The sequence below is a fragment of the Echinops telfairi genome, unplaced genomic scaffold (genome assembly GCF_000313985.2).
Source record: "Echinops telfairi isolate 266 unplaced genomic scaffold, ASM31398v2 ScPeMD7_53;HRSCAF=182, whole genome shotgun sequence".
In the NCBI taxonomy this organism is placed as follows: domain Eukaryota; kingdom Metazoa; phylum Chordata; class Mammalia; order Afrosoricida; family Tenrecidae; genus Echinops; species Echinops telfairi.
Window position 1 is genome coordinate 13,631,170 of NW_022103951.1, and position 8,221 is coordinate 13,639,390.

Here is an 8,221-nt window from a genome sequence, read left to right on the forward strand (position 1 = left end):
CTCAGAATTCTTTATTGATCTCTCTCGAAGGTTCCCAGGCCCTCCTTAAGACATGCTGTCCCATTGGGTGGCTCTATATGTTCCTTATGCCTCAATGGTTTTTCCAAGCTCATTGCTATGGTGCAACAAAGCACATTGCTCTCCCTCATACTTTTCTGAAAGCTTCCAACGTTGAGCTTTCAGTCCATTTGATGCAAGCCATGTTTGCTTCTGTACTGCATGGTAAACAGTCTAATGCTATTATGCATGCAGTTTCCTGGAGGGCAGGAAAATACAAGATTGAATAATGAATCCCGTGGGCAAGGAAAGGAAAGAGGAAATTTCACCTATAATTGAGTCAAAGAACATTAGATTTAATATGTGGCGAGAAGATGGGCCTGGGGGGAAAGAAAATGTATTCACACAGAGCTCAGAGTCCCCCTTCCTTTTTCCCCTTGAACCTTTACACAGAAATTGTATACTGGACGTCCCTGGGATACGAACAAGATCTGTCCCTACCAATGCCTTTAAGAATTTGAAGATCAGTTGGAGAGGTGCCTATGGTTCTTATTCTGCCTTATGTGCGTGCCAGAAGGAGCCTTGTTAGTGTAGTCACTTAAGAGTTGGGCTGCTAACTGCAAGGTCAGGGGTTCAAACCCACTAGATGCTCCACAGAAGAAAGACATGGCAGTCTGCTTCTGTAACTGTGGGGCATCTCTACTCTGTTCTACAAGGTGGCTTTGAGTTGGAATTAACTTGAAGGCAGTGAGTTTGGGTTCAGGCTGGTGCAGTAAAGAAGCACTGGTGGCAGAGTAGTTAGAAAGATAGGCTGTCAATGCAATTTGAATCCACTACCTACTCCACGGGAGTAATGATTGGCTGCTTCTGTACAGATTGACTGCCCTGGGAACCTCCCCTGGGCCTGTTCTACTCTATCTTTTAAAAAAAATCATTTTATTGAGGGCTCCTACAACTCTTATCACAATCCATACATATATCCATTGTGTCCAGCACATTTGTACTCTATCCTATATGATCTCTATGAGTTTGGGAATTCACTGGATGGCAGAGGGTTTGGTTAGTGCAAGAAAAGATTCGAAGTCTTTACTTAAAAGCTGCCTGCATAGCCAGTGAAAGGTGATTTTGATGAAAAATTTGTTGCGACTAAGGTGTTGGTTCAGTCGGTTCAAAGTGATGGCAAAGGGTAGAGGAGTTGTCCACAAGTTAGACATTTGGAACCTGAGCGACTTCCTGTGTTGATTTTAGGCCATGCGGTGGAAGGGTTAATAGGGACAATGAGCCAGAGTTCAGGGTCAGGGCCATTAAAACACAAAGATGTGAGAGTGAAAGAAAGCAGGACTGGAATGAAGAGGGAGGCCTTCCACCCAGTTGATGCCTTCAAAAACCATCAGGATGGAAAAGAAGTTTCAGAATGAAAAGGGCATTAACAGAGTGAGGCTGAGATGACAGGGGTGTAACGCATTTACTTCTTTTTTCTAAGTCCATTTCAGCTTTACTTTTTCTCCTTTTATAGCCATTTGGAGCAATGGCTTGATCTGATGGGGAAGGAATCTGGAGGGTTTCTAAGGCTTTATGAACCTTCTTCTCTCTCTTTTTTTAAAAATAAACCTTTATAAGGAAGATGTGGAACAATCTGACATCGCTGATGTCAGACGGATCTTGGCTCAAAGCAGAGAATACCAGGAAAGATGCTGACTTGTGTTTCATTGACTATGCCAATGCATTTGACTGTGTGGACCATAATAAACTGTGGATAACCTTGAGAAGAATGGGAATTCCAGAACATTTCACTGCGCTCATCTTGAGCAAGAGGCAGCTGTGCAATTAGAACAAGGGAATACTGTGTGGTTTAAAATTAGGAAAGGTGTGTGACGGTTGCATCTTCTCACCATACTTATTCAATCTATCTGCTGAGCAAATCATCAAAGAAGCTGGATTATATGAAGAGTGTGGCATCAGGATTGGAGGAAGACTTATTAACATGTAATTTGCAGATCCCACCACCTTGCTTGCTGAAAGTGAGGAGGACCTGAGGCACTTGCTAATGTAACTCTAGGATTGCAGTCTTCTGTATGGATTACAACTCCATGTAAAGAAGGTAAAAATCCTCACAACTGGACCAATAGATAACATGATAAACGGATAAAAGTTTGAAATTGTCAAAGATTTTGTCTTGCTTGGATCCACGATCAATGGTCATGGAAGCTGCATTCAAGAGATCAAAAGATGAGTTGCATTAGGTAAATCTTTAGAGTATTGAAGAGCAAGGATGTTTTCTTGAGGACTAAGGTGTGCTTGATCCAAGCCATGGTCTTCTACACTGCATCATATACATGTGAAAGCTAGACACTCAATACGGAAGACCAAAGAAAAATTGATGCATTTGAGTTGTGGTGCCGGAGAAGAATATTGAATGTATCATGGACTGCTAAAAGGACAAAGCAATCTGTACTGAAAGAAGTAAGGCCAGAGTGCACTTTAGAGGCAAGGATGTCAAGACTTTGTCTTACACATTTTGGACATATTGTCAGTAGAGACCAGCCCCTGAAGAAGGACATCATGTTTGGTAAAGTGAAGGGGGGATGAAAAAAGGGAAGGCCCTTAAGGAGATGGATTGACACAGTGGCTACATCAGTGGGTTCAGGCGTAGTCAGAACAGTTAGGAGGATGGTGCACGTCTATGCAGTGTTTCCTTCTGTTGTGCATAGGGTCACTATGGGTTGAAACCAACTCGATGTCACCTAACAACAAAGTGTATTTATTTGTTTGCTTTAATTTATGTATGTATACAGTTTTTCTCCCGTTGGGTCTGTGAAATATAACACTTACAAGGAAAACATATTCTATGTAGTTACACAGCCCAATGCATCAAATCAAATAAGTACCCCTAATCCATTAAACCCTTGTAGATGTGGTTCCTTTTTGGGTTTTTTGGCTTTTTTCTTTACCCACTCTCTTTTCCTCCCTCCCTCCATAATTTTCTGTCCCATCTCTCTCCCCTCTGCCCTCAAACCCTGGCCTCCTCATAGTCCCCAAAGTCTTGTTCTTTGGCATGTAGTCCATTTTTCTTTTTCTTTTTAAATTTTCCTTTATAATAATAGTGTCGTAAAATATTTATTTTGATGACGTTGACTGACTTTGCTAAACATAATGTTCTCTAATGTTCATATCTTAAGGTGGTGGACAAACTCGTCATTGCGTTTTAAGGATACATAATATTCCATTGTACGAATGTATCTGAGTTGGTTGATACATTCCTTTAGAGTCAGAGGGTTTTTTTTGTTTCCATCTTTTTGCTATTATAGAAATTCTGCAATAAACATAGGTGTCCATCTTTCTGTTCATGTTTTGTTCTTCATTACTTTAGGCTTTATACCCTGTAGAGAGATTGCAGGATTTGTATTTGCGTTTGTTAAGGAAATGCCCCACTAGTTTTGATAGTGATTGTACAATTCTACAAGTCCCACTAGCAATGTATGAACATTTCAGTCTCTTTGAATCCTTTTCAGCAGTTATTATTCTCTGTGCTTTTAAAAATTTTCCTAAGAGTGTTGGTGTGAGGTGAGATAGTTCATTGTTGTTTTAATTTGAATTTCTTTTATTGTGAATGAATGCCAACCGTCCTTCATATGGTTGTTGGTAGCCTGGATGTCAGCTTGAGTAAATTGTCTATTCAGACTGGGTTATTTATATTTTTCTTATTAAAGTGTTGTCGTTTTCATAGATGTTTGAAATCAGCCCTTTATCGGAATGATCATTACTCTGGCACACACGGGGTCACCAGGAATCAGTTGATGCAATAGCAACTGCTTTGTTTTTTGCTTCATTCCACTCAGTGAAGGTCAAATGGTAACTCTGCATTGGTTTCCCCTCAGTCATTCTCAATTGCCCTGTGTTTCTTGTGGCAGGGGAATCTCCTTGAGGGCGATGTAGCTTTAAGCACACAATATTTATTATACTATAGACTTCTACCCCCTACATCAAAAAATTAAAAAGAAAGAAAGGCAAATACTTTATTTGGTATTAAAAGGAAACTACGGATGGATTCAGCAAGATATGGGAGACGATTTTCCATCTCTATTGTGATGTCTTCCTAAAGAATGTTGTAGGGAAATTTTGACTATTCTCGCCTCCACTCCAAGCAGTGCCTGGGGGTGATAACTTCTCTCAAAGCGGCACCTCCACTTTTCATGACTAAGGTCTTAAGCCGCTTAAGAAATCCCAGAGCAGTACACACTGGATTTGTGAGGAAGCTTTGCTTTTTGCATCCGTTTCCACTTCTTTTGCAACTTATCAGTTCTGCCACATGAAAAAGAAAAGAAAGAAACCTTAAAATTTGCTAGACTGTGTCATACTGTTGTTATTGTCTCTAGCAATAACCTCTTCACTCACTTTCCGAACCAAAATGCCAAACCCATTGCTGTTGGGTACATTCTGATTCCTAGCATGTCTATAGGACAAAATAGAACTGCCCCATAGGATTTTTGAGGCTGTACATTTTTCCCCAGATGATTTTTATTTATAAACAAGACAAATTTCCAAGCAGCTTTAACTTAGGGGAACAAAAAGGTTTTAAAAAAACAAAAACAGGAGTTGTGAGCATCCAGAGGCGGAGGAGCTGGGAACCCTGCCGGCCCCAAACGTATCAGAGCCTCTCTGGGGCTGGGGCCCTTGTCTGCTCCCTGCTGGCAGCCAGACTTCAGGATGAGCCCTGGGAACGCCTGGCCACCGATGGGGAATGCTGTGGATTTGCCCCGTTAACCTCCCACCTTCACTGACACCCAAAGTGAAGAAGCTTTTAACTCTCTTGTCCCAAGTCCTCTGAGAACTTCTTCACTTTCAGGAGGTCATCGGCATTCACAGTGGGCCGGGTGGTGGCCAAAGACCGGAGCATGTCCAACATGCAAACCACAGGTTCTAGGAGTTTGTCACTGGGGACATCCATCCAAGTCATCTCCATAGCCCCCGGGTCCCCTGGAGAGCAGGGGGTCAGGAGGTCATTAATCATAATGCTAGGGTTTGTCTGGAAAGGGCCGCAGACCTTTGTGAAGTGTGTTGCCGACTGCACTTTCCTAACGGGCTGCATGAGGGAGACCCGCACCATGATGCTGATGTCCGCGCCTGAGTAGCCTTCCACCTTCCGGGCCAGCTCGTGGATGGGCTCCCAGATGCAGCTGGAACATCTGGGCACGGGCAGCTTCCTCGGGCAGCGGGATGTAAATCCGCTTTTCAAACCTCCTCCCCGAATGACCAAGTCCAACACCCAGGGGATGTTTGTGGCACCAAGAACCAGCGTGCCGTCGTGTCGTTGTTGTTACCCAACCCCTGCATCTGCACCAAGAACTCGGTTTTGAGTCTTCGGGCAGCCTAGCTCTCATTTTCTTTCCGGGATCCACAGAGTGAGTCCACCTCGACGATGAAGATGATGAGGGCTTGTGCTGCCTGGCCAGCTCAAACAGCTTCTTCACCAGCTTCTCACTCTCTCCCAACCACTTAGACATCAGGTCTGAGGAGGCCACCGAGAAGAAGGTGGAGTTGTTGGTTTCGGTTGCCACAGCTTTGGCCAGGTAGGACTTGCCTGTGCCGGGGGGGGAGGGGGGGGGGCTGAAGAGCAGTATCTCTCGCCAAGGGGTGCGCTTGCCTGTGAACAAGATGTTGGGCTTCTCCATCACCACCGCACCCATCAGTTGCTCCTGCTATTTCTTTTTCTCTGTCGCTGCCCTTGCCCTCGCCGCTCTGGCTCTCCTTGACGGGCTTCTTGCCGTTCTTCTCCTTGTTGCGCAGTTAGTCCTTCAGCTTCTCGGCGCAGTCTAAATACTGCACACACTTGGCACGGATGCTCTCCTTGGCCTTGTCGCTGTGCGCCTGCACCTCATACTTGATGAGGTGCAGGAAATACCCCACAGCATGCTGGTAGAGCTGCAGCGCCTCCTCGTAGTTCTTGGCTTTATCCTCTTCCATAGCTTTCGTCACCAGATCAATGGCTTTCTGGAGGGTTGACATTGTCATTTCATCTCCTGGATCCGCCCCACACCCCGCTGTGCTGCTGGTGGCCTAGGTCCGCCCTGGAGAGCCCAGGTGCTGGGTCCGGCGCAGGGAGCCTGGCTGGGCATGGGCAGGGCGGCCGCCTGCCGAGGCTGTACATTTTTATAGAAAAAGATGGTCACATCTTTCTTCCATAGAACAAGGGGTGAATTTGAACCATTAACTTTTCAGCTGAGCACTTAACCACTGCATCACCAGAGAGCTCCTGCCTCATTCTCCACCACTCAAAAAGGAAGTAATAAGAGACACAGCATTCGAATACTGTAAAGGTACCAGAAACAGATTTTTGATATTAATTTTAGGACTGAGAACCATTATTTAGTATCCAACTCAAGTTGATCGCCTATATTTGCATACTAGTAGGAAACAGTTCAAAGCAAGTTTAACTGCAAGTAGTATTTTCTCCAGCATGGCTCTGGTAGGATGCTTTTAGAGCTGGAGCTTGCTGCAGAAAACAAAATCAATTGGGGAAAGAAAATGATTTACTTATTATAGTCCCACACCCAGCAAAGGAAAGGGACAAGCACAATACTAGAAGTTTTGGAAGTCTCTTGCAGGGGAATATATATATATATATATATATATATATATATAATTTATTTCCAATATATATATTTTTAAATTTCATATATATGAAACTAGACTCATAGCCTTGCCAGATGGACTACACATAAATCAACTTGACAACATCTGTAAATAGAGATGATGGAAAAACTTGTTATCATTAGGCATATGAAGGCCAAAGCCTACTACAAATCAGACCATCAGTTGCTCATAAGCAAGTTAAAGTTGAAGCTAAAAGACGAAGATGAGTGCATGAAAGGATGTTGGTTAAGTGCCTTTGAGTCCGTTTGACTGGTAGCCACATTATGTGCAACAGAACAAAACATTGACTGGTCCCGAGGCATCCTCAAAATTGTTACAGTTGCACCCACTGTATGAAACTGTCTTAGCAAGAATCTTCTTTTTCACAGACCCTCTACTTTACCAAGCATGATATCCTTTTCCAGGGATTGGTCCCTTTGAATAATATGTCTAAAGTGAGACAAAGTCTCACCATCATGTTTCAAAGCTGTATCTTCCAAGACAGACTTGTTTGCTTTTCTGGCAGTCCATGGTACTTACATTATTGTTCTCCAGTACCATCCATCATTCAAATGAATTCAAATAAATTCTTTTCTGGTCTTCATTATTTATTCATTGTTTAGCTTTCACATGCACATGAGGTGAATGAAAATACCTAGACTTGGGTCAGATGCACCTTAGTACTCAAAGTGGCACCATTCCTCTTTAACACTTCAAAGAGGTCTTAAGCAGCAGATTTGCCCAAAGCAATACATTTCCTGCTCAAGATCTTTGCTGCTTCCAAGAACACTGATTGTGGAGTCTAAGTCAAATGGGTTCTAAGTAATATCAAATCCATGACAACTTTAATCTTTACTCCGTTTTATCGGTCCCCTTGTGAGGATTTTTGTTTTATTTATGTTGAGTTAAGGCCTTCAAGTCCTCTTTGCTTTCAAAAGCAACGAGTCTGCCTCCAATCCTGATGCTGAGTTCTTCTTCCCACAGTTCAGCTTCTCTGATTATGTGCTCAGCATACAGACCGAATAAGTATGGCGAAAGCTAAAATCTTAGAAAACACCTTTCCTGATTTTAAACGAGGCAGTATTCCCGTGTTCTGTTCGCCCACCTGTCTCTTAGTCTGTGTACAGGTTCTGCATGGGTGCAAATCGTTAACTTTCTAGTCTTCACATTTGGTACGGTCCACACGCGCTAATGTATTTGCATAATCAATGAACTTCACGTAAACATTTTTCTTGTATTTTCTTCTTACTGATGTCAGCAGTGCTATGGCTCATATTATGCCCTCTTCTGAATCCAGCCTGAATTTCTGGCAGCTCCTTGTCATTTTTGAATTCCCCTTAGCGAAATTTCATTTGAATGTAATATTGATGATATTGTTAGATACGACCCACATTCTGTTGGGTCACTTCTCTTTGCAATGGATGCAAATGCAGATCTCATCTAGTCATGCGGTCTTCCAAATATCTTGCTATAGATTAGTGAGTACTTCCAGGGATGCATCAGTTTGCTGAAACATGGCAATTGCTCAATCCCTGGAGACATCCCCCACCCCCCACATACAAATTCCTTCAGTGCTTTGGTTCTTGATCAT

The 8,221-nt window shown here is 43.1% G+C and overlaps 1 pseudogene; it reads right to left on the reverse strand.

The window, feature by feature from the left end:
- Positions 1 to 4,750: 4,750 nt before the first annotated feature.
- Positions 4,751 to 6,009, reverse strand: LOC101658496 (annotated as a pseudogene).
- Between the last annotated feature and the right edge of the window lie 2,212 nt (positions 6,010 to 8,221).